Genomic DNA, 26,594 nt, shown 5'->3' with positions numbered 1-26,594 from the left:
CAATACTCTTGCTGTCTGTATGGTGATGAAATCCAAATGTAAATAGAAAGTAGTCATTACACATAATATAGATATTTAATGATATTAATGAGTAGAAAAAGCAGTGCCATATAAAAAAGGCAAGAGGAAGAATGTGCATCTGAATAATTTAATATTAAACAAGTGTTCAGGAGGTCTTACAGAAGTTAAATCAGGGCATGAATTCTTTTAGCATTAGTGCTCCCTACATACAATTACTATTGTTTACTGTCAGTATGTCTACCACATATTTACTATGGCGGTGCCCAGAGATGCAAAAAAAGATCAATGTCACATTGTTTGGGGATCTGCATACACCACCAATTAAGAGATGATTCCTTCTCCATAGTACTTATGATCTAACTAAATGCACACACTATTGCACACACCGCAGGCATAATAATTACCATGCCCATTTCATGAATGGAGAAGTGAAGCCCAGAGTGATTTATACAAGGTCATGTGGGAAGGCTGGGGCAGAGCTAGGCGTATACCCCGGATCCCTTAGTCCTTGCCCAAAGAATTAATGGAGCTTCCTCGCTCTCTCAAGACAATCCCCTTGTGATGAATAAGTATTAAGCATAATAATAAATTTATTTTCTACAGTGTCTTTCATCCAACAGAGCATAGATGCTTTTGCAAATACTTGTTCAGCTTTTTAATGGACTTAAAACATACAAAATTCCTCTTTTTCACGTAGGTAAAAAAAAAAATAATCAAAGGAATGTGCCCAATGTTAAGCAGGAAAGTCAGTTATTTGCTTCTAATAAGTAATGTCCTGATTTTAAGAACTAGTCATAATATATTTTTAAAATGTAAATAAAAGAGTTTGTCAACTATCACACACAAAAAAGGAAGCAAGAGAAATAAAAATAGAGCCTAGGAATTCTACCTCTAATTCCCAACAAGTTTATCAACAAGCTGAGTTTTGGACCACATTTGATTTCTGCATACGGCAGGCAGCTTCTTGACAGTGGGAATTTGGTATGACATACCAGCTCCAAATCCGCGTGGAACAGGCAAACAGGAGGTCGACAAACATGTTATTCATTGTGCTGGAAGGACGTGTAGTGCTTTGTGAAAAACACACAAAGTGATTCACATAGGAAGGGCTGCTCAGTCCCCGGGCAGGTTACAGTAACGCCAAGGAGAGTCAGTGTGTCTGAGAACCCGAGTGGAGATGTTTCCTGTGCCATGTACTGCAAGGGAACAGGGAAGAAACACACAGACTGACCTCAAAGCAGAACATGTTTCCTGACTACTTCCCAATAGAACAATAGAGCTAAAGAACATAAACTTCTTCAAATCAGCTTTCAGCTAGCTGGGGGAGACCAAAATAAAATCAGTTAACTTACTCTAAATTTATTGACGTGTATTTCTGATGATAAAGAATACTCTACTCAGATAACTTGGTTTATGACCTGACTGGTGATGAAAGTTTAGAAAGTCAAAATCTATCTTAAGATTTGTGCTACGATTTCCATAGACCTGATGAAGTAATTAAGCACAGGGAGTCCAACACAAATTGAAGAAGAAACTTTTACCAGGATCAAACATCCTGTGCCTCAAAACAGCCTGCTGCCTTCCACAGCCCAGGAGAAAAAAACCCGTGAGTGTAAAGTCTCCATTGTGTAGCAAAAATCCCTATACCAAAAAGAAAAATCTTGTACAAAACCCCACATCAAACAAAGCTCCTCATGCATAAATGGGAACTGTACAACACTTCCTAGCACCATGCGTCTTCCATGAGTAGCTGCTGGGAGGAAATATTTGTTTAAGCCCGATTATTCTTTACAAAAAAACTTATTACTAAAATAAAATGTTAACAATGATTCATTGAGTGATTAACAGAGTTACTTCAGGTCTGGGTTTCCAAAGATCTCCCACTTCCTTCTCCAAGACAAAATTAAAGCAGTTCTCTGCTATGACCTCTGCAAGCTGACCCATGGGGCTTTCTGTGAACTCAACTTGCAGCCAACTTGAATGTATTCATTGAAATTCTTTTACTCGTTCTCTGAGTACAGTTGAGCTAACAGTGCTATTTACAGGGGTCACCTAGCCAGCCAGACTAAAACAAACACATTTCCTTTTAGCAGAAGGATCCTGCCATAAAGAATTCCCTCTGACAGACGACACTGGCGCTAGTTCCCACTCAGCGCAGGAGGAGCTACGCAGCAGACACCAAACGTACCATGTACCAGTAGCGCTCGAGACTCAACGAGATTTTTGTCAACAGGAAAATGAAGAAAGTTGTCTGGATCCCCCCAAGCTGATTCACTTCAGTCTTGTAATACAACTGTTGAGAAACTTTTTATTTACAGTAACACACAATGATGGGAATTTTTGCCCAGATTTGTGCTAATATTAACCATGATATTTACCACACGGTAATGCTTTTTTTCTCCTTGCACTTTTTTTTGCCATTATGATTATTTCAAAAACAACCTTTTTGTTCAAATGAAATATTCAGAAAAAAATTGGTTTGTAAAATATTTTTTTGTTATTGTTTCAGTTGGAAATAAAAAGCACTTTTACATTAGTCCCTACCACTTTTCTAGTACAGTAAAAATGGGAAAATCAGCTTATTTACTGTGAAAAAATAAACTGGAAGATATTCAAGATCCTGCATATCTCACATTGAAAATTTGAGGGGAAAAAATGGAACATATTACAAAAACATCACAGCATAGGAAAGCTGTTGTTTATTTTATTTAAAAAACAAAAGGTCCTTATCTTGTTTTTTTAACCACCTTTTAAACAGCTCATCTATCTTGCTTTCCAGAAGAATGTTGGCTCTGTGAGCTGCCTTCTCTCCAACTTTTCACTGTTGTGCAGGTGTGTAAGATTTCCTGTGAGTGATGAGAACTCAATATGTGCTCAATGGGTAAGATTAAAAAGATGGTTGGAGGATAACTGACTGAAAAGTCAGTGTTTTCTAAGACAGCTTTGAAGTCAAACTTGTGGAAGACAGCTCTCAGACAGCTTAAAGGTGCATGGCTCTACACTTCCCAGAGATCAACCACAGCCTCCCAAAGTTTGCACCTTCCAAATTCGACTCTGGTCATTTCATCTTTCTGAAGACATCTATCCATCCTGACCAGATGCAGTCTCTATTATTCATGGTAAGTAGCAGAGACACACAATTTGTTTGGTACAGGAATCATAGACTAGAATCACAGAATAGCCCAGGCTGGAAGGGACCTCAGAAGATCATCTGGTCCAACCTTTTGTGTGAAAGGGAGCCTAGATGATGAATTTTTATGATCAAAGAAGACTTAAACATTGCAATAGGTAATGCAGAAGACAAACCATAAAAGACAAGTAATGCCAGTCATATCTTGCAGAAAGCAGGAGCTAGCAGACTACTCTGCGCCATTGAGGAAGAAAGAACAGAATTTCAGAAACAAAGAGGGAAGTCTAACATCTAATAAGCAGCTTGCATGTAGAATTCTGGTATTCAGTTATTATTACTAGTTATCAATGCTAATACAAAGAACACATTCACATGCTGCTCCCTACCTATGCAGACATGAATTAGATGCTCATCTTTACTTTCCTATCTGCAAATTTAAATAAAAAAGAATCATTACCTTTAGGTTAGGAATCTAATTATTAGATGTAATAATAAATTATTGTAATAAACTATGTATTCTGCATTAACCTTGATCAAAATATTCATATAACAAAATAAAGCAGCTGCTAAAACTATTTTTACTTTGTATTTCAGTAGTAAACTTGCTGTTGTGTTGCTGCAGGGAACAAGCTGAGAGAAGTTTGGCATCACTGGCTTCCTATGCTGAATTTATTAGTTATTATTAGCAGAAGTCTCAGGTATTTATTGTGTGTTCTAATAGAATGGCTTTTCAATGTGGTGTGCTAAAAGGTCAGAAAAAAAGATCAGCCTTTCTGAAAGTTGCTGCAGGGCATCACTATCCTTCCTTGCATGGAAGTCTACTCTGTTTTAACTCAAGGTGGGGAGAAGAAAAGGGTTTTACAGGTGTTAGATAGTCTAGTAACTCACTCTGTGCACAAACAACATTTACCTAATCTGAGGAATCCAGTTTGCTCCAAGGAAAGCAGACACTTCTATGCTCACCTCTAGATGTGTAGCTGGTTCCAAAGTGCAATATAAGGACACATGAGATTTACACAGCAGTATGAATCAACACTTGGGGTATTTAATCTCATGATAACATCACACTGAAAGCAGCGTCTATGTTGACAAGTGAAATGAAAGATTAACTTGATTACACGTGCTATGTAAAACTTACTTCCTGATTAATTAATAGATTAGACACTTCCAATTCATGTTGAAATGCCTGATAATGATCTTATGTGCATATAACAAATCACTGATTTATATACACACAATCCAAACTTCATTTTTCATGTGACAGATTATTTTCTTCCTTTCCTTGCCACATAATTTGCAAACTACACTACAAATATAGTTGCTTGTTTTACTTGCTTTTTGGCATCAGATTACTCTTCCAAGGAATATTTTGGCAAGTATGTTCTTTAGCCATGTTCCTTAGCAGGCTTACATGACAGTGTATCACAGAAAACACCATCTATTTTAAAAGAATACTCTGTTAACAAGTTAAAAAATGAAAACGCAGCTATTGTTTTTAAAGACCGGTTTACAAAACCAACTGGAAATCCTGCAATTAATTTTTAAATATCATTGTAAGGGTGGTTTCTTTTAATTTATGGTCTTTCTTCTGGCACAATACCGCAGTGCTGGTCTGAGAGAACTTATTGTCCAAGTTCAGCTAATTGCAGAAAGTGAAGACCTTCCTTAAAATAACAGAAATATGAAAAACAATCTAAAAGCAATACCAGGGATGGGATGTTTTTAAGTGTGGAACCTCAGTGAAAACAACTAACATCTCCAGTCCCCAAGCTCTACCAAGACACGATCCACCCCTGCAAATTATCACACTGCTAGGTCTTTACCTCAGTGACCTCACAAGCTCTGTGCACAGAACTGGTTGATAATCTGATAAATGACACTCTGAATAACAATGTTAGAAAACATCTAGAAAGGCACACAGTTATTCGTGCCAAATGATGACGTAATGCTCTTCTATTGCAGTATCAGTTCAAATAGAATTTTTTCTGCTTATCTTCCTAGTTATTCATACAGCTCTTCCACTCGCAAGAGTAACTATCTAGTCTATATATACCCATTCTGCTAATAGGCCCACTATATTTTTAGAAGGAAAAAGCTACAGCAAAAACCCTTCCTACGGAATTTATATCCTTTATTCTTCCAATATACTCTCTTCTACTGGGTTCACACGTCTAACTCTTTCCTTCGAGCACCTGCAAAGGGCTATCCAATGATGGCTTGTCTTCATGGTCCTAGTACATCCATGTGGCAGCAGTCTTGGATGATCTGGTTTGCAGGGTTTGTAGAATTCATTAGTCAAAATGATACACTAATGCAAAGAAGGCAAAGTTTTCTGATGCCTGTTTGGTGTTTTATTTAAAATAGTTGGGTGGGTGGCCTCAAAACACTCTTCCTAGGAGACTCAGATAATACCTCTAACTGACAGAGCACGTACTTGCTCATGAACAGCAATGCAGGAATCATCATACCATTTCCTTATTCTCCACCCTAAAAAAGAACTTGGTTCTTGACCTCTGTGCTGAACCTCACAACAGGTCCTTCTGAAGTAAACACGTAACTCTTTTTAAAGAGAGCTAACACCCAAACAGAGCAATGAACTGATCAATACTTGTGATTGTTCATTAGAAGCACTCTACATACATTCATTAGATTTTCATTACACAGAAGAAAATGCAAACACCTGCTACAACTCAAAATGCGAGATTTCAAAACAAATTCTACAAAGAATGAAAAGTTCAATGTGACTTCAATAAAAATCACAATGAAGGCTGCAGCGCCTAAGCAATGCATAGAGATATATATATATCGCAGCAGAAAGAGACCCATTAGACGGTCCACCGTGGCACAGCCTCCCAGCCAGCCCCTGCAAGCTGCTGCTTCACAGCTGAAACTACGTAGTCAGTCTTTGTTAATCTCAGTCTAACTCAAAACTCTACTTATCTTTTTATTTCTAAATCATCCCCAAGACAAGACTAGAATCTCTTTTGTAATGTAAAGGCTCTATAGTAAAATTTAGAAACAACATATGGTACAAATATAAAGCGTGAACATCCATTCCCATCCTGTACGTTTCAAAGACTGTGCAAACAGCACTTTTCCCTCGTTTTGATCCTGCAGCCAAAATGAGTCATCTGTGAACAATTATGGCTCTGGCAGGGGCCTGACTGTTTGAGAATGAAAGGAAACACTTTATTATTGAAATGAACAGTATGCCAAGCCAAGAGGTGACTGCAGAGAAATGTTAAGAGTCCTTTGTCCTCCTTCAGCCAGCAAAATCGAAAGCAGTGGAGGCAGCACTCTCCTCTCAGACGCCTGGTAACACCTAATTTCAGTACAGGCAATGCAAAAGCATAAGGAAGTGTGAGCTGTGGAGATGAGCAAGTACGTATATGGCAGGAAAAGAAACACAGAGTGCCGTAAAGCAGGCAGCCTGGCTTGAGAAAGCGTTGGTTATTCCTGGCTTACTTCTCCCAGAGGAGTTGTGAACATATTAAAGGAACATACAGTCAGAGGCCATGGAGCTGAAATCTGAAACTATTAAAGGACATTTGTTGGGAGCTTGGTACTGGCTGAGCTTAACAGGCTCTTCTGAAAGGGGATGAAGGGAATTCCCCTTGACGAGAAAAAAACAGCGACATAACAATTTAGTAGGGACACTGATCTTCCTATGTGCAGCCCATTTTCAGCATTGATACTACTATATCTGTTTTGATGCTTACATTCACGAGGGAACAGACAAGATCTCTCTGAAATATAAGGGTACCTTTTGTGATGTAGGCTGCTCACTAAGAGATGGACAGGGCAGGTGACTGGGTAGGTTATTGGTTTGATGGACTTGGCAAATGATAGAAGCAGGAAATGATTTAAAAATTGGACTATGAACTACATATGAGCAAGTAATTTCCAATGCATTCTTGTCTTTTCTGCCATGAGCAGCTTTCAGAGGGAGGAACAATATGGTAATCGTCACCCAGAGCCTATAGACTATTTAAAGACTCTTAAGGTTGATTGGGTGGCAAGGGAGAGCAGTGTACACAGAACTGCTAAGAGAAGGTGTAGGGCAGGAGATCAGGGAAGAATCTGGGAAGAGCACATTTTGCATTCTGAAATTCAGTTCCAACCCCCAATAAAAGAGATGTTTGAGGAAGATCTTGAGATTAATATTCTGACAGCAGGACCTCTCAGGTCAGGACATTAGCTGAAAAATACCCCTTTACTGTTTCTGCAATTCTGAGCTTTGAAAATCTCTGGAACTGATTATACCACCATTACCACAGCTTGGGCAGCACCGATTCCCAAAACTAAGCAGTTTGGCAGGCCTGGTGCTTAGGCTAAGCTAGTGTGCTTTATACTATGTTGAGAAAGCTGTTGAGCATCCACGCTCACCAGTATTAGGGGATTCTTGCTGGCCAAGTCTAAAATGCAAAAACCCTATGATCCTAAGCGGGGTAGCGAACATTTACAGACACTGTATTTGTTTTGGCAGTTGAGCGACAGTTAGTGATCAGCCTTGGAAAAGGCCAGATTCTCCTTTCTTCATAGAGTCCCACAGGGATCAGGAAGGCCACACTTGCTGTATTAGGCTAAATGCAACAGACTCCAGAACTCCTTGAATTGAAGGGATTTTGGAGGGTCTTGTTTAGCCCGTTATACAAAGGCACTTTCGCTCCTAACAGAACTTATTAGGGTCAGAGGTACAGATTTCCTCCAGATCTACATCTAAACAAGACAGTCTGGCAAACACTGACAAACCTGAAGTGGTAAAATACTTAGCAGCAATGCCGAAACAGACATCAGGAATAGGAATTTCCCAAAATGCTCATTCTTTGCAATTCAGCGAAGTAGCCTATGGTTACCTTTACACAGTATGTGGCAATACTACACGGAGGGCATCTTGTTACAGTCAGAGTCATCTGGAATCTAATCTTGGCAGCAACAGGAGTGCTCTTTTGTTTAGGTCATGTCACTCATAAACTTCATACCATAACACACACAGCTGTGTATAGATCTACATAATACAGGTTATTTTGAAGCTTTTGCCAATGGTGTCTATGCTTCACTTCGCATACATTAAGTGTACACCTCTATTCAATTTGTCTCAACTTTTCTGAGCATTCCTAAGTAACAATTAAGCCCTTGGAGTCCATCAATACTTTGACTATTTCAACAGAAATTAGGTAAGTTTCAAATTAAGCCGTATAAAACAAAGACAACTTCAGTGGTCACAGCCTGTGCTGAGCACCCAAGAAAAACATCTGTTGTATACACCGAGCACAGAAGAACACGGAAGAAGTGAGGAAGCCTTTTCAGCTGAAAATGCCAGAAACACCGAGTGCCATGTCAGCACTTTTAAGTCTAATGGAATACTGTTATGTTCTGAGGACAGACCTGCATTCCAAAACATCTTGGAGGGAAGTTTTCTCTACCAGGCCAGATTCTTTTGTAACAAGGCAACGCCCCTGAGAAGTGCCTGATGTACCATCTTCCATCTGGTCAAAGCTGTCCTTCCAGGTAAATTCATTCATTACTACCGTGCCTCTAACCCAGCAAATGCACGTTCGTGTTTTCCTCTAAGAAGCTCTCCGCGGTGTTTCTCTCCCCATCGGCAGGCCCTGGGGCGGGCAAGGGAAGGCAGCGCCGTGGCTGCCCAGGGCCCGGGATCGGGGCCGGGGCCGAGGGCCGAGGCCGGGGCCGGGGCCGAGGGCCGAGGCCGGGGCCGGAGCCGGGGCCGGGGCCGGGGCCGGGGCCGGGTCCAGGACCGGGGCAGGAGCCGGGGCCGGGGCCGGGGCCGAGGCCAGGGCAGGAGCCGGGCCCGGGGCAGGAGCCGGGGCCGGGTCCAGGACCGGGACCGGGGCCGAGGCCGAGGGCCGGGGCCGGGGCCGAGGCCGAGGCCGGGGCAGGAGCCGGGGCCGGGTCCAGGACCGGGGCCCGGGCCGAGGCCGGGTGTCTCCGCACGGCTCTGCTGCCCCCCGCAGGAAGGAGGGCGCCGGCTCCGCTGAAACCGCAGCTGGGCCCCGTGCTCTCCCGGAGCTCCGGGAGGTGTGTATTTTACCGGAAAAAAACCGCCAGTGCCATGGAAATCGGTCCCCAGAACCCACGCTAACCAAATATATATGGGGTTACGTTTCCTCCCAAGATCTGTTTTCCTCTTTAAAAATCCTTTTTGCGGAGCTTAGAGAACAATTTTTTTCTCCCCCCCTCCCCGAAACCAGGAACTGAAACACCATGGCCAGGCCTCTCATACTTGTTATTTTAGCTGAATAAACTTTGCCTTTGGCATTAAAAATAGCCTAGGAAGATAAATACAAGGTCATACTCTACAATTGCTGTGTAGTCATTTTCAGGCACAGATGCTAAAGAACATTAAAAAAAATTACATCCGTTTTACTTGGAAACCCCAGTGAAGTATCCAAGTAAGTTAGTTACTCAAGGCTTCAACACTTCCAACTTAAAAAACCAAAAAAAAACCCAAAAAAACCCACAAACCCTTCTGTTTTGGAATAATATTTAAATGAGACATATGCATGGCAAAGAAATAGTCCAAGTGAGACAGTTACAGTACAGTTCAGCAGTAAAGTCAGTGGCAAAACAGCAGATTTAAATATGCGTAGGCCTTATTGTGATTGTTGTTAGTGATAAACTTGAGAGACAGGCAGGTTTCATAACTCATGGTGCTGTATCTGAGGTAAGATTGTCCAGACTTCATGTACAAGGAGGTAAAGCTGGGTTTTTTTGGCTTGCACTGCGTTTTCTATTTTGTTCATGAAAAAGGAGTCAATTATGTAAGATGCTGAGCAGTCTGAGGTCAAATTAGCAAAAGTCTTACATCCGTGCTTAATTTCAAGAATATGACTAAATGAAATCTAAATGCTATAGGTTTCATTACTTCCATCTGTAACAACACACGGTCCTAGGTACGCTCAAGATCTTTCACCCGAATCAGTTCCTGGCTATAACAAATGTTTTACAGCACTGCCTGGTAACTTTCCCAGCTTTCTCAACCTGCTTTTTTCCATGGCACACTAAAAAGCATATGTGGACTTAATAATTGCTAATCCAATGACTATATTACTTTACTGCATACAACTGACTTAAATATGCCAGCTACAAACAATCCCAGAGTCCTAGATAGAACTAAATGTCTGCAATATGCCTCTGCTTTCAGAAATACATTGGATGCGACTAATAACCCAGTATGAAACACGTCCTGTGCCTAAGGCAGGCCTTTGACAAGGAGTAGTGTGTAACTCCGAGATGAGAGCAGAGGACCAGAGATCTGCGTTACGGTGCCCCAGCCTTGTCTGAGTCACAGCAGCACTTGGAGCAGACTTCAGGGTATTGGTTTTCCCTACTAAAAAGGCATCAGAGAAGTAATTAGGCTCACCAAGACTTATGCTTGCCTACTGCTGCAATGCACTCTGAGAGCCTTGGTTTGAAGAAGGTAAGAATCAAGAAGGGCTTGCTCAGTGTTTTGCGACCACTAGACAAAGCAGCTTCCACTCTCGAAGATAAATCCTGAACCCACTGTGACCTTATGCCCATTCCCAGACAATTTTCCCCTTCTTCAGTGGAAGTGGCACCAAGCTGAATCATAGAGTGTAGGTTTTGGCACAGCCTGCCTTATCTCAAGCAATGTTGTCATTCACTCACCCTTGTGAGGTACACCGACCCACAGGCCCAGCTTTACTCTCTGAATGCACAGAGCACTTCCAAAATGTGGCAAAGATGACTAAGAAAATCTCACCAAGTTACCAGGAGAAAAGAAGGTGGTGGAAGCTGCTGGCTATCTGCCAAGTCTCTCCACTCCGGTTTTTCATTTTTAGTTTCTGCTCTTTGCTGGAAAGTTTCTACTTATGCTCTGGTTTCCATGGCAACTGCATTTCTTGCCTTTCTTCTCCAGCATTAAATTTTTTATTTGATTTCCCTTCTTCCCAAGACATGACTTTCTTTTCCTTTTGAAAAAAAGAATTAAGTGTTGTCTTTCTCTTTGGTTGGTGATATTTTTAAACGAGGTGAGAGAGACTTTACTCTCAATCTGATGGAGAATCTGTATATAATAGCAGCAGAGAAGTAATCTTCCAAGTAAGAATGTCAGGGGATTCCCTTGCAGAAAACCCATTTACCCTAACTATCTTACATGTAACAAGGTTACGACATGTAAGAGTTCCAGATACTGTGGAACCCAACATTTTTTAAAAATTGGCTGGTTGTTTTTATGAGACCAGACCTGGCCATATTTTCTACAACTAAACATTCTATTTTTTTTTAAAGCATTATTTGTGATTCCTGAGCAGTCTCGGGAGAATACATAATAGTTTAATAATTGTAACTGCACTAGGAATGTGGTCTTCAGTTCCAAACTGTAAGACCATTCAAATATTTTCACTGACAATCTTCTCACTTGGGTGGGAGTGGTATTAGGGTGGGTGGCAAGCTAAAGGGACCCTTCCCCTATTAGTGGCTAATCATCTGAAGGCAGTGTCCTGCATATCCTCACGCGAAGTGTAGAGAGACCAAACCCTCAGAACGCATGGAGCTTAAGCTAATTGATTTGTCTTGCCCTTGCCATGTTGGGACTGAATTAATCTGACAACCTGAATTAATTTGAGAATGAAAAAATTCATCAGAATAGCAAATCTGGATTAGATCTAGTCATTTGGTTTTTCCAAGCTTTAGGTTCATCATAAACAGAAATAGTTTACATGCTGCAAAGGACTAAAATAATACAGGTTTCCATCCCATTTCATGATGAAAGATTCTCTCCACATCTAAATTCTCCAGCACATATGGGCCATAAACTGACCCTCCTGTACAGTTGTAGATTACAAGGTTTTTAGTCTTATCTCTGCCTGGTGGGATTTCACAGTAAATTCTTTCAGGACTGAATAATTAAAAGAAGCAAAACCATAGCATTTGGCTCACATGGCAACACAAACAAATCTGTCCATGGGTGCTATCTTGTTTGCAGCACATGTGCACAGATTTACATGTAGGATTGAGGCTTAGTGCTCTGTTTGTTTAGATTTTTCATTATTCAGTACCCCAAGCATAAGGTAAATTATATAAAGACTGAAATTGGAACAACTTTAAGAGTGAGCTGACCTTATGATCATCCTAAATCATTTTATTAACCCCATTTTGCATGGTTTAGATTCTTACTACTCAGAACAAATAAGGGAAATGGGTAAGAAGTGAGGAGTCGTCTTCCATACTTGGTTCATGCTTCCCTCCTCTTCTTGAATTCCCTCCTCCAATGAATATCTAGGTCAGGAATTCACAGCATCTTATAAAAATCTGGCAATGTTCAGTGTGTTTCGCAGCCAAGCTATTTTAATTGTCAGATATTAAATATATCTGCCAAGATCCGTGTTGTAAAATCCCATTACAACATACACTGTGCATAAACTCCCCATCGATTGGCTGAACCACAGGCCAGATCCCCCAGTTCAAGTAAAAGTCAGGAGAAAAGTTTTACATGGTGAAGTATGGCCTCCCCGTTTTCTTCTCTTTGAGCTGACAGGATTAGGGATTCAAAGAACTGCTTTAGGCGTAGCCCCCTGAATTGCAGCCGTAATGTGTCTTTTATGTGGCTATGGACAGGCTTCATGTCTCCACTGTTTCAATTCCCAGAACAGGGATTGATTTAGACAGACAGCAGCTTACTCAGCTGCTGTGCTGAGGCGAGAACATCCAGGCAGCCCCTTGCTCATCTTTGCTTGATTTAATGATTTGCTGGCCAGACTACAGAGAGCATCTCAGTAATTCATATACCAGTGTGGCATGATTTGTTGGTTGCTGTTCCTCATCTGTAATTGCAATGAGAAATGCTCATCAATCATTACAGCTTTCTAATGTAATGTTTTGAGATACAGCAATGAAGAGGCTTCAACCTGGCATATCTTTTTGAAAACATTCTGATCTTGCAAATAAAGATCTGAAAGCTATCCAAATGACAAGCCTTAGAAAGGCTAAGAACCATGCACTGCATGCACTCTTTGACCCTAAGGTGTATAACCACGCCCTCAATGAAAAGAACAAATATTCCTCCACTTAGTGCAGGGGCAAGAAGAGGCTGAAAGTAAAATTTGCTAATCTTCATTGCCATAGTCATTAACACCAAACTTTCAAGTCACAGAATCAAAATATTTTTGTTGATGTTGCTGGTTTGATTAATTTGCTGGTATCGGAGGATGCTCCATCCATCCTACTGCACTTCCCCATTAAATACAATCTTTCTCCTTTATTACTTTTCTTACTATATTAAAATATAGATCATATCCAGCAAAGAAGCTTTCTAAGGATGAAAGTGCTAACTCCAGTGGCAGCAATTCCTGTTTTCGTCTTAAATGATCCAGAACTATAGTTTGACAAGAAAATATCCTTTTTACAATCTCTATATTTGAGCTGTTTGATCACTATTACAAATGCTTCCTCACCTCTGTGAAGCGCAACCTGAAAATCATCATCAGTTAGTCCCCAGTGGGACAACAGAATCCCTGTAGGTAATAAGCAAGACTGAAAGGGGATTCCTGGGTAGCTGCACTCTGTATCTCTACAATACTTATCGCCCTCATTATTGCCTCAGCCAATTTTAAAACTTTCTTCTAACTGTACTGTTAGCATCACACCTTCCCAATAATGTCCATATTTGAATTGCTGTCATTAATTTCCTGGAGTCTAATAGAACACAATCTTAACACAATTTATTGAGACGATTAAAATTCAGAAAACAAGCTTCTCCGTGCTCCATAAAGCACAGCAAATTTATTTGCTGCAGTCAGTAAAACTCTGCTGCCTAAAGCTGCGCAGTAACTCAGTAGAGCTTGAGCAGTAACTGCAGGACCCTTAAAGCTGCGCATTTCAGATAATCAATTAGAGCTGTGTTTGCACCCTTGGGGGCCAGCTGCAGACACACCACAGGTTAAAGCGGCTTCTACACCTGTCGAAGCAGAAAAAGATTCAGAAAATAAAAGCTTAGCAATAGTTTGGAGAGTTTATGGTTAGTCTATTGTGTTCAGCTGGTAGACACCACCTTGCTCTCCTGAAGACTGGTTACCAGGAGTGGCTCGTTGAAGTCAACATTGTGGCTCTCAATCTTGTACAGAAATCAAGGAAAACTGTAGCTTCTAAGGTTCACCAAGGAACAACTAACTAACAGGGCACCAATATATTTAACAAACACAAAATACACAATAGAGAAGCTTTGGGTTTTGAAACGAGACAATGTGGTAAGGTGACAGGAGCACTGTTCTATCCCTCCCAGTGGTCTGCTACATGACGAAGGGGATTAAGGTGCCTGTGAGAGCTCCTGGGAAGCAATGCTGGCAAGCTCGGCATAGCTGTTAGATTCACTCTACCAGGAATTCAGTGTTATTGGGATTCCAGGATGGAAAACACAAAAATGCAGTGCATGCTGGAAAACATTTCTATTTGAGCAATGGGCCAGCAGTGTCTTTTGCTACAATTTCTTGAATGCAACTTCACGAAGGTACATTAAGGAGTATGCAGGTTACACAGCTGTCATTTCTACCAATTTTACCAATTATTCAACCAATAACTGTGACCAATTTTAAAGCTGTACATTTATATAATCTAGTATCTTAAGTTTCCTTAACCAAAGACAAAGCAGAATGGATTCTTCATCCACCAAATAAAAAAAAAACCCAGCTGGAATCATTACAAATCTTTAAAAAGGCTGCAAGTATTTGGATACACCACGCTCAAGCCCTAATGCATATATTTATTTAATAAAATTACTTTATTAAAAACAGATCACCAAAAAACCAGCTTGCATTTAAACTGCCTCAAAGAAGAGATGTCACACTAGTGGTTTTTCCAGTGACTTATAAAACAATCAGGTTTTTAAAGTTAACTGTCTTTGAGAGGTAATTATTAAGTGAATTTAGAATATAATTCGTCTGAATATCAATAAATTTGTATTATACACTAAGCACTACAGGCAGATGATAAATTGCAAAAGTACTGCTACATCAGAGTTTAACTTTCTGCTGAGTCACCCTTTACTGCTCCGGAATGGTACAAAATAGCCCCTGCTTTCATTACTAATAAAACACAGAATTAATTACTCAAAATAAAAGAGGCCTTGAAAATGTGCCCAGACTGGCTTTTGGCTTTTTTTCACCTTTTTTTTCACCCATAAGGGAACCTCAAACCCATTGCTAGTTATTTCTTTAAAGTCAACTGCACCGCATGTAGGTTTCTTCCACGTCTTTCCTATTCCAAAGAGGGTATTCATGACCTGCAGACTACAGCAAACACTCTAGTCACAATACTCCTATCAAAATACTTAAACTGATGGCCAAGAGCACTATAGATTTCATTTCTCTGACTGGATTATGATAAAAAATTGTTCAGTTTTGGAGATTCAGTCAAGCAACAGAAATATTTTTAGACTGGGATCCAAATCTTTCAAATATGTAGTGCTGGACTGGAATTCTCCAGGGACTTCCAGGCAGTTCTGCTCCAGCTCCAACAAGAAGAATCCTAAGCTTGTTATTATTAACAGCTGCAATTCTTTATTTCCCTACTCTACAGTAAGAAGGATTCCAGCTTCTCCTTGAATATCATCTTTATAGAACATGCAAGGTTTTGTGCAGAGGATAGCTGTGCATGTTTTCATCTTGGCAGTTCTCCAGAAATTTGCTTCAAGACATAAAGAAATCACATCAAGTTTCTAGGAAATTTTAGATCATGTCACATTTTTGTAACTCCCCCGACAAGCTGAGGCAGGGCTCTGACAGTAGGCTACCTGCATTCTCCTCCTCTTTCAAAATAACCTTATCATGAGCAGGACTAGGAACAAGCCACAAAACTTCTTTAGAGAAGTACAAACAGAACTGACAAGGTTTCCACCAATTCAGGACCAGAGTATTTAAAACCTCCTGGGCAAATGTCCAGCCCTTTTGGCAGCACTGCAGTCATGGAGAAAGAAAACATGGGAGAAAGAGGCAAATCCAACAAGCACAAGAAGCATTCAGCAGCCAAACAGCTGCATGCCGAGACCAGGACTTTCTCAGCAGAATTAATTTTCTAGCCTGGCCACTGGCAGCACTAGCACTGCACAGCCCTGGACTTCATGACAGGCCTGAACACAAGACTGGGAACCTTGAGACCTTGCCTGTATCTTTGACAAATAAGCTGTATGGCCATGGGCAACTCCATTAATCTTGCTGACCTTTAGTTACTGCTTTGTCTGCTAGGAGAATAACTCTTTTTCACTTTCTAGAGTGCCTTGCCAGCTGTGGATGAAAACAATTATGCAAAGAGGAAGATTTGGATGTTTTTTCTAATTGTCAGAGACAGTCTGAAAGGTGCCTTATCTACCTACCAGTATTTTCCTGCAATATCTCACTATGTAAGAACATATTTGGTCTGCCGAACAACTGTCAAGTCAGTTTTCCAGTTCTCTGAGGCAGTGTGACAGATAACGAAGGTCGGATTTAGAGCGTGCGTTGAACAATCTCATGTGAGAAGATTCCAATTGCAGACGTAAAGTATTAGCTGAATTTTATAATCATGGAGTTAATTTTTTTGCTAAGAAAAGCAAAGCCAAGATGAGGATTGGCTCCAAAGATTACACAGTGTGCGGTCTTCGCATTTGAAGAGCTCTGCACGGCACTCACTCATGTTACATAAATTACTTTAACAAAGTTAGATTCATAGTAATATTTATAAAGCTAAGATCCACAGACCTTTTTGCAATCACCTGGGTACAATCACCTCATTCACAAGAACTAGCTATAAATTATGCTAATCAGTGAATTGTTCAGAAGATGAAGAGGGGTTCATTATGTAATTTTAAGTGGATTCCCTATGAAGAAAAAAATAGGGGAGATAAAAAATTACAGCATTTCAGTGAAAATTCCTTTTAAAATCTAACTTATCTGTTGTTGCATATCAGTAACATAAAGGTTAAAGGACTATGATCAGGAAATTTAAAACACATAATTTTTATTGTGGCACCCCTTTCACCTCTCCACAATGATTAAATATAATGCTGGAAGACTTTGCTCTACACAGATGTCATCTTAAGCACCAATCCTGACCACTCAAGTGAAGCCTTAATGAAGTGGCCATAATTTTGCTCTCAAGATGACAGCTCTATCTGTCTATTACATTTTACCATTACTCCATCTTAAAAAGAAACCTTCATTTGTTTTGTGGTTTTTATAAAATAAAAAGTTAATGAGATACAGGTTTCACTTTATGTCCTTTGGGGGGTAATTTTAAAAAATATTTAGCTTTAGCCTACCTCTAATGTATATTTCAATCAGCGGCAAATTCCTGTGCATTATTCATGTAAGACAGTACCTGCTGAGTACTTGGGTACTCCTAGCAAGCAATAGGTAGTAGAATTATAAAGTATCATTATTTATTAAGTTTGTGGCTCTTCCTATAACACCTGGTATGTAAAAGCAGAACATCTGACTAACTCTCATGAATGAAGATCTTGCACATGAGGTATGTTACCCTCTTTTACAGAGAGTTGACAGATGTTTACAGCTGTATTTCCACCTGTCCAACAACATGGGACCTTCTTTGACCACTGCTTGCACTACCCAGAGGGCACTCCTAAGTAACCAAGTCAGGAGAGCCCAGCAAGGGAGGTAGCTGGCTGTGAGGTGATTTCCCGCATTTCAAGTCAGGTTCTGTACTGAAGTATAAGGGAAGCACAAGAAAGGTAATGTTCCACATGTTTTTAAACAAATCACAGGATTTGAAGGTGAAGAACAGGAAATCCCGTATTAGGTGCGACATCTGGCAACTTTTATTTATGGATGGATGATGAGAAGTAAGGAGGAGTAAATAACTTCTCTAAAGCCATAGAACAAAACACCATGCAGACAGGATTAGGCTGTAGGACATAGACTGTCCTGTTATCTATGTGATTGCTTTTCTCCATCTGTCTTTGCACAGTCTTGTCTTTTCTAGAATCAAAGCGAAAGCATCACAGGCTTATATAAATGCTGACCAACTATTTTACAGAGTAGTGCTTCTCCACCTTTTCTGCCCAGGTTTCTCTTTAATCAAGTAAGATTTTTTTCACTCTTCCCTGCAGTCCAGAGGGTACTCTGTACTTTCTTTACTGTTCATAGCACTTCACAGGTGTATAATCAAGAACTACTTGTAGGCTCTTTACCTGACTTCTTTGTTCAGATGACATCAAGTTCAGATTCCATGAAACAAAAATCTTCCAAACAGAGGTTACAACACTAAGTGTCCAGACTTCGGTATGTTTCAAACATTTTGCAGGCCACCCCGTGATACCTGTAACACAGCCCTAAGGGCTTTAAACCATTAAGGAATCTACTTGTGTGTTGATTCTTTCTGGTCTCCATGAGATTATTTGCACAGACATTACACAGTGATGATACTTGGCACACAAAACTCCATTAAGAGGAGTGATGTGATGTCTAAAATTAACTATGTATTTGTTTTCTCTTCAGTTTCTATAGAACATGAGGAGTGATGCAGATGGTTGACAGCAGTGAGATTATAGTGATAGCTGTAAAATTTGATGACTGTTATCAAAAGCATCGTATGGCTTACGATAGCAAGCAGCAATTAAAAAAAAAAAAAAGAAAAAAAAAGAAAGAAAAAAGAAGAAAGATTTCCAAGTTTACCCTGGACAGGACAGTTTACAAAACAATTTTGTCATCACACTTCACAGATTACCATTAGCAAAAGTAAGTTTCAAGCCAAACTTTATTTTAACATGAAGCACTGATGCCCACTTACCATAAGAAATAAATATCTTAAAGGAATATATCTTAGGGCACTCCCTATGCACTAGGGAGTAGTAATAGCAAGGGGGTTTAAAGCTAGTTTCATACTAAAGGATTTATTAAAATAAGATCACTACTTCAAACCTTAACAGATACTGGTTTTCTGAAGCAATTACAGGAATAAATCTGTGAATGAAATAAATGTGCTGTATACTAGCCTGAATCAATGACAAAGGGAGATTTAAATCGGGGTGGGAATTTTACTGCTCAGGAAAGCAAGGCAGTGATCAACTGCATTTATCTGAGACAAATGCTAAGCAACTTGCTCCAGTACCTCTGGACTAACTTACTCCAGATAGATCACTGTTCCTCCACGGCTAGAAAAATGTTATACTGCATATTGTCATATTGAGGGAGACGCTTGACAAAGCAAGCTGAATCCATTAACTTTCTACCACTTTCAACCATAATAAGACTTTGTTCCACCTCTATAGATGAAATATTAATCTGACCTGTAAGAGAATGATATCCACAATCTTCTTCTATTACAGACCTCCCTGTTCAAACTCTTCTCTTCTTTTGAGAATTACCTTTGCTCCTTACCAAGCTGGCAAAACTCTCATATTCATATTTCCCCCTCCCTCTTCTGGAACTCAAGACTTCCCAAAGCTACAATGATTTACTGAAACCAGTTCTACTTAGTAAGAACTCTGGCAAGCAGAAGCTATACTAAATGCACCAAGCGATTCACAGAACAAGATAAAATCTTCCAAGAAAATTTTCAGGCAGTAAAAGAAGAAACAACTAGTGAAGGGTTGACAGTTTTCAATGGTCCCCGAAACATGGGAAGATCAGAAACAGAAAAATTAGTATCTTTTATCTTAAGGTGCATATCTGCCCATTCACCAGCTGAAAATTAGGGATTGATTCATTAGAAATCAGGACAGATGAAAGCACTGTTCCTTGGCTAGACCTCCAGAGAACATGTCCAAAACATCTGTAAGAGATGGACACTTAACCCTTAAACATTATAGAGCTTTCAAAATATCCATATGTTACATCTACTGGGATACAAGTTTTTTACAGTAGGAGGAAGTTAATTATAATCCAATGGGGGATATGTTTCTCTGTGTTGGTTTTTGATTTATATTTAATCTCTATCCTACACCAAAATATGTACATATATAATTAGCTTAAAATATTTAAGAACATTTCTTGATGTGGGATCCATTTGCAAGGAACATGATACTAAGTGCCAAGACTGAACTGAACTGATTTACTGACAAAGCATCAATATTTTAAAAAACATTTACACTGTAGAGAGTATGGAATTTGATAATTTAGAAATTTCTATAACATTGGCAAGTTTACCACACACAAGGTCTTCACCCTGAAGTATGTCAAGTAAAACCATGTGTTGTACTTCCTCAAACATGACAAGACTTCATATGTAAACTCTTTCCCTTTGAAGAAATCAGATCACATTATTAGCTGAGATAATTTCTTAATTTAGTTAAACAGCACTGTAATGTAAAAAAGACTAGAAAAAATGCAAGCGTAAATTGCTGGTTTACCAAGGAACTTAATTTCTATGAATATGTACTTCATAGAGGACAAAACAATTCTGCTTCCCCTTAATGACCCCTCTCTGGGTCATCCTGCTTAAGGATAGAAAATTAGAGATTCAGTCTCCTTTCTTGTAACTCTAGATGAAATGGTGACACCTTTCCAGAGAGCTGATGGGACACTGGCTCCCTTCATCACAGAAAGAATGTTCCAGGTTTTAAGAAAATACGGATTAGTACTGCGTATAAAAACCCAGACTAACAATGGACTATGTAGATGTTGGCATCAGTTTGACCAGTTTTGTTTTTCTAGACAGTGTTGTGTTTGGCAGTTTAAGGGGGGGTGTCAAGGGTCAGTCAACATAGTAATTAATTCCTGTCAAGATCATGATTCCTGTTATCAAAGAGGAGGTAAATGGAATGCATGCAAACCAAGGATTTCAGAACCTGTGATGACAAATGATTCAGTACCTACAACTTGGACACACAAGAAGAGGGAAGGGTTCAGGTCCAAGAGGAAATGTTAAGTCAAATGAAAAAACAAAGGTAAATCCATTAAACTTAACTGGTTTATCTCCCAAATATGCAGTATATACATATCAGAATTTAATCACTTAAATCCTGCAATTTTACAACTACTTTTAAGCCCGGTCACTTTACAGGGCTCTTCCTGAACAACACACACAGAGTGCCTTTTTAAAGTACTATCCAGGTCGATGGTTTATAGGACAGTTATGCTCAAGGCTGAATACTGAATAAAGCTCAGTGCTCCTTTATTCCTCCTCCACTCTTTGCCTTTTGTATTTCGAACAGAAGGGGGGAAGAGAACAAAACCTAAAAATCTAGCACAAAACAGCTGTACAATGGCTCTTCACAGAGGTGTAACTGCTGAGACAGACATCAGCATTTATACGTATGCGTGAGAGCAGTTCTTGTCTGACTGTTCCTCAGTGGCAGTAAACCTAGCAATAGCAGAGGAAGGACCTGAAATTGCACACCTTTTACAATGAGCTTTGCGTGATCCTGATGTCCTTGCAGCTGAGGAGTGGTATTCATAGAGACAGTTTTGATCATTAGTGTTCTATGAGTTTATTTATCCTTTTTGTTATATATGAGTTTAACATCTTGGAGCAGTTACTGGGCAGATGGGACTGCAATGAAATAAAGAACACAGAGGCCTTGATTCTCCTCCCGCTTGCGCTACCACAAAATCAGTTCTACTCCACTGCACATAAAAGCAGGGTGTGACTGAGAGCAAATGCTGGACAGGAATCTGATCAGCTGTCCACAAAACGCTGCGGGGGGGAGCTTAAAAAAAATCACCCATTTCACTTTTAGATGCATCAAATGCCTGAAATCAAGAAGTCAACAATCTCAAAGGGCCCATAAGAAATCAGGATGAACTTATCCACAACCTTAGGACATATTTATATATGAAAAATTTTGAGGGAGTATAAGAGAAATCACTGCCTTCTTTATCCATGCCAATTTACCAGTAGTTATAAAAACCCCACCAAAACAAAATGACATCTTTTCCAAAGGGGATGCCTTGTATTTACAGCTTGTGTCCGTACTTCTGCAGGCATGTCTTGGCTTCTTGATTTCATGCCTATTTAGGATTCAAAGCTGTTAAGGTGCCCATTCACAGACATTTTGCAGCCACAGGTGTTTGCCTGTGGAAATCCCGCATATATACAAGAAATCCGAGACAAATATAATCTTAACATAATGGAATTAAATTTGACTTGAATTAAAAGCTACCATTGAAAGCCAAAACAATAGTGACTAGGACAGTGGCATTAGAAGAACAGCCCTACGGACAGGACTAAATGGCAAAAAAAAAAAAAAAAAAAAAAGCTCAATAGCTTTCAATCATTTGTGCTATTGTGGCTAAGGAGGAGCAAGGGTTCATGATGACAAAGCAGACCAGGATGAGGTACCAGAAAAGCCTGGAAGGAGGAAGATGACCAAGAGAAAGGTGGCAGGCACCTAGATGTCAAAACTTCTAGGTCTTGGTGTCTGACAAAAGCCTTTTTGACCTCCTTGACCAAAAATACTAAAATATATTACTGGAGAACAGAACTTCCCTCTACTGTCAGTTGTCTTCCATCCCTAACATACACAAATTGAAAACACAAAATGAGACAATCAGTCTGATTCTTTCTAAGACTGTTATGATATTGACAGAACGCTGAATGAAGCTCAAAACAAGTTTATTTTTCCTACCCCAAATTTAATTTAGACTTGAAATATGGGGGGAGAAGGTCTCTCCTGTTAAATTGTAAATGTCTTTAAAAAAAGTGGTGACCTATTTGGACTGGTGACTTTTTACAAAATAAGGAAAAACCTGTTGTCACAAAGCTCGAGACTTTAACAGATGTGTCAGATACTCCCTAAAGGAAACTGCTTCAGTCCTGAACACTCGTAGCTCTTTCAAAGCCAGACAGTTGGTTAGCTTTGCAGCTTGAAAACCTGAAGGGGTTTGCTCTTAACACTGCAGGAGATCTTCACCTTTTTAGCAGAACAGCATGACAAACAGGCCAACAAGCCGTTAACCTGTTCTTTCTTCTTGAATCTTTGCATTCCACCCATTAAAAAGTCTTTTTCACTGCCCTGAAAATCTGGCTGTTGGAACATCCTCTTGTTCCACATTTTCCACAGCTACAACGTTATTCAGCACTCTCAGGAGGAAAGTTAGGGTCATCTTCTGATTCCAGCAGTTCTTCTGAGCGGGGGTAGGAGGTGGGGGTGGTGGGCTTTGCTTTTAGAGATAAAGCCATGTGGATAAAATTATAAGAAAACTGAGGAAGCCATACATACCAAGATATGAATCTTTCTGTAAGAATTTCTTTTTTAAGAATAGACATGTTCTCTGTTACTCCCCCCCAAATTCACCCACACAAACTGTATTAAAAGCACAAGCTTGCATGTATTATCAGTATTCTCCATTTCTTTTCAATCCTATTAATAATTATCACCATTTCTCCAATTAATAGTATCGGGAAATTCTTCTGTGAAAATCTATAAACTACATACAGACATAACCAGCAGCCATTTCATATACTGCAGTTTGAAAAACATACTGTCCTAATCTAAAGCACATCCTCTTTTCTCAGTGAAAGGTACTACGCACTGTCCTGGTTTCAGCTGGGATAGAGTTCATTGCCATCCTAGTAGCTGGTACAGTGCTGTGTTTTGAGTTAGGTATGAGAAGAATGTTGATAACACTGATGTTTTCAGTTGTTGCTAAGTAGTGTTTAGTCTAAAGTCAAGGATTTTTCAGCTTCTGATGCCCAGCCAGCAAGAAGGCTGGAGGGGCACAAGAAGTTGGGACGGGACACGGCTGGGGCAGCTGACCCAAACCGGCCAAAGGGATATTCCATACCATGTGACATCATGCCCAGTATATAAACTGGGGGGAGTTGGCTGGGAGGGGGGATCGCTGCTTGGGAACTAACTGGGCATCAGTTGGTGAGTGGTGAGCATTTGCATTGTTCATCATTTGTATATTCCAATCCTTTTATTATTACTGTTGTCATTTTATTAGTGTTATCATTATCATTATTAGTTTCTTCTTTTCTGTTCTATTAAACCGTTCTTATCTCAACCCATGAGTTTTACTTCTTTTCCCAATTCTCTCCCCCATCCCAGTGGGTGGGGGGAAGTGAGTGAGTGGCTGCGTGGTGCTAGTTGCTGGCTGGGGTTAAACCATGACACGCACATTTAAAATATTGCTCCCCTCAAACACTTCTCTTCTCAAGACACCTATTTTCAAACCTTGACTTTATTCCCGAGATTCAGTTCTTCTACACTGTCCATAAATCATTTCATCTTAGTTCTATTAGACATGTGACTACAGAATGAAGTTAAGTACAAGACTCATTTCAACTGACAATATTCTTTGCCTTCAATTCTGTGCTACTTAATTAAAAATTACAATCTTGAAACAAGGGAGTTTCTTGTTCTGCCTTGAAGCTGCTGAGGTAAGGATCAGAAGCTAAGGATGCTGTATGGGACTTCAGCAAGAAAGACTGGAAATATACATTTTGGAATATTATGGTAGGTCGCCCCTTTTAGATTTCCTTATTATTTGGTACAGAGGCATATATGTCTAATATAGTATATATTATACACATAATATCTACAAATATTTATTATTTGAAATATTAAGGAATCTCATCCTTAAGCAAGACCTTTAAAATGTAACAGCTTTATATTCTACAGTGCACTTTAGGTTTAACCTATGGCCTTTATTGAAGTACCCATGGTTCTTCCAGCTTCACCCTCAGTCTGCTGAAGACATATGATGCACAGTTGTCACAGCAGTTTGCCAGGTGACAGTCCCCAGTAATGAGAACCCCAAAAAGAAGGGCCCTGAAGCCTAAGCTAATCCTTACAAAGGAGGTGGAAATCTTCAGTTCATGGCTGAGAGGATCACTAATGTAGTTTTGTGGTTATTCTTCTACAGTTACTCTTGGCACAACACTCACACAGAGTTTAGAGTTTAGATAGCAGCCTTTCACTTCTCACAATGCTAACCACAGAAACGGCAGCCAGGCAAGTACAGAAGGCCAGCAGGTAGCACAGTATAGGTTTTGGAATTAATTTTCAGCCTACAGTACAATGCAATGTATACTTTTGCAAATTACCATGAAAAACATACAAAACCACTCAAGTTTTGACCAAGTTTGATTTAAATGTAGCAGTTAACTACTTTAAAGCATTAACTCTAAGGAATTAAATGCTAAACTAATAAATTCAACGAAATACCACCACTGGCTGATATTCATTTAGCAGTACAAAACATGTTTTAGTTTTTGTTCCTGGTAGTAGGAATACCATTGCTTTAGACACTATAAAAGTCAAAGAGTAAGACATTGTAACTTTGTAAAGAAATACTACCTAAAAAGACGTAGAAAGATGAAATTAGCTGAATTTTCTTTGGGAAATAATTTATTCTGTAGAAAATCTGATTCTGATCATTCAAAAGCCCTTCACATAATTGCCATACAGCTCTGGCTACATTTTTTCAAGACTAAATTCCCAAGACTGAAGGAAAAAGAAGCTGTTCATTTTCAGTCCCTGTTCCAGTCACTACATACTGTTCACAGCAGAAGAGGTTAGGGATCCTGGGTCAGAGGAGCTAAAGACAGTCCACCCCAGGGCAAGGTAGTCAGCAGAGTCTCCTGTGAGAAAAGAGCAGATGTGGGCTTAAATACCCTGAGAGAAAGGACTTTCAAAATTTCCATGAGGAAATTAAAAACCAAACCTACTTTTGCTGATTTTCACTTCCACAGCTGCTCTGCAAAATGGTTTCACATAGTCTGAAACAGAAACCAGGAACTGTCTGGTATACTGTGCTTGCCACTAGACTGTCCCAGTTTCTCTGAAGTCCTTCTCTCTCCATTAGTGCTTCTCTTCTGTTTGAAACACTGGCTTCTATGCTTCATCTGACCTAAATGGAGGCAAGACAGCCATTTTTTATCTTGATTTTGTTGTCTTATCTTGATTTCATCTTGCTTTTTAAAATTTTGATAGTCTACTGGCAAGCACCAGAAGCGATGACATCATAGCAGGAGGCGGCATCTATTCAGAGGAGATCAGAGGCAGGAAAAATACTCCCAAGAACACAAAAATAGTTCCTATTACATTTTACTCCTTGGCAAAGGAATATTAGATTATGTAAAAGGCAATAGAAATAGCTAGCACAGATACATGCAAAATACTTTAACAATAATGGTAGTGCCTCATCCCTCTGGTTCACGGCTGCAAACTGGAAACCAATATTCTAGGTAGGTCAGATTTGTCTTAAGCTGAAGTTCACTAAAAATGTACTGATTTAGACTCCAGGCACCACGTATGGCAGAGGGAACCACATTCTTTGTGAATTAAGTGAGACTGAACTGCCAGAGAAAGTCTGGCAACTAAGTCAGGCAAGAGAATTGTGGTGGAAGACAAGAGGGGAAAAAAAAATCTATGTGGATTCCTGAAATTAAGCTGTAAATGCACAATAGTGTTGTTGCATTGTCAGAGTTGCCACTTAAGCAAGAAAGTACTTCCTATAGTGAAAATTACAATTCTTCATCTTCAAGGAAACAAATACCCTGATCTGCTGAAAAAAACCAGCACTGA

The 26,594-nt window shown here is 39.7% G+C and overlaps 1 protein-coding gene and 1 long non-coding RNA gene across 2 annotated transcripts in view; both read right to left on the bottom strand.

Annotated features, from left to right (window-relative positions):
• The window catches only part of DAB2IP (DAB2 interacting protein), a 210,831-nt gene that overhangs the window by 171,165 nt on the left and 13,072 nt on the right, over positions 1-26,594 (bottom strand). The window lies entirely within an intron of this gene.
• Positions 25,394-26,401, bottom strand: LOC138682032 (uncharacterized). The gene is made up of 2 exons (XR_011322242.1): positions 25,736-26,401; positions 25,394-25,648 (listed from the first exon to the last, which is right to left on the bottom strand). It is a non-coding gene; the product is annotated as an uncharacterized lncRNA (long non-coding RNA).

This window comes from Haliaeetus albicilla, chromosome 26, assembly GCF_947461875.1.
Source record: "Haliaeetus albicilla chromosome 26, bHalAlb1.1, whole genome shotgun sequence".
Classification (NCBI taxonomy): Eukaryota; Metazoa; Chordata; class Aves; order Accipitriformes; family Accipitridae; genus Haliaeetus; species Haliaeetus albicilla.
Note: the sequence above shows the minus strand (reverse complement) of the source record. Positions and strands in the feature narration are given on the sequence as shown.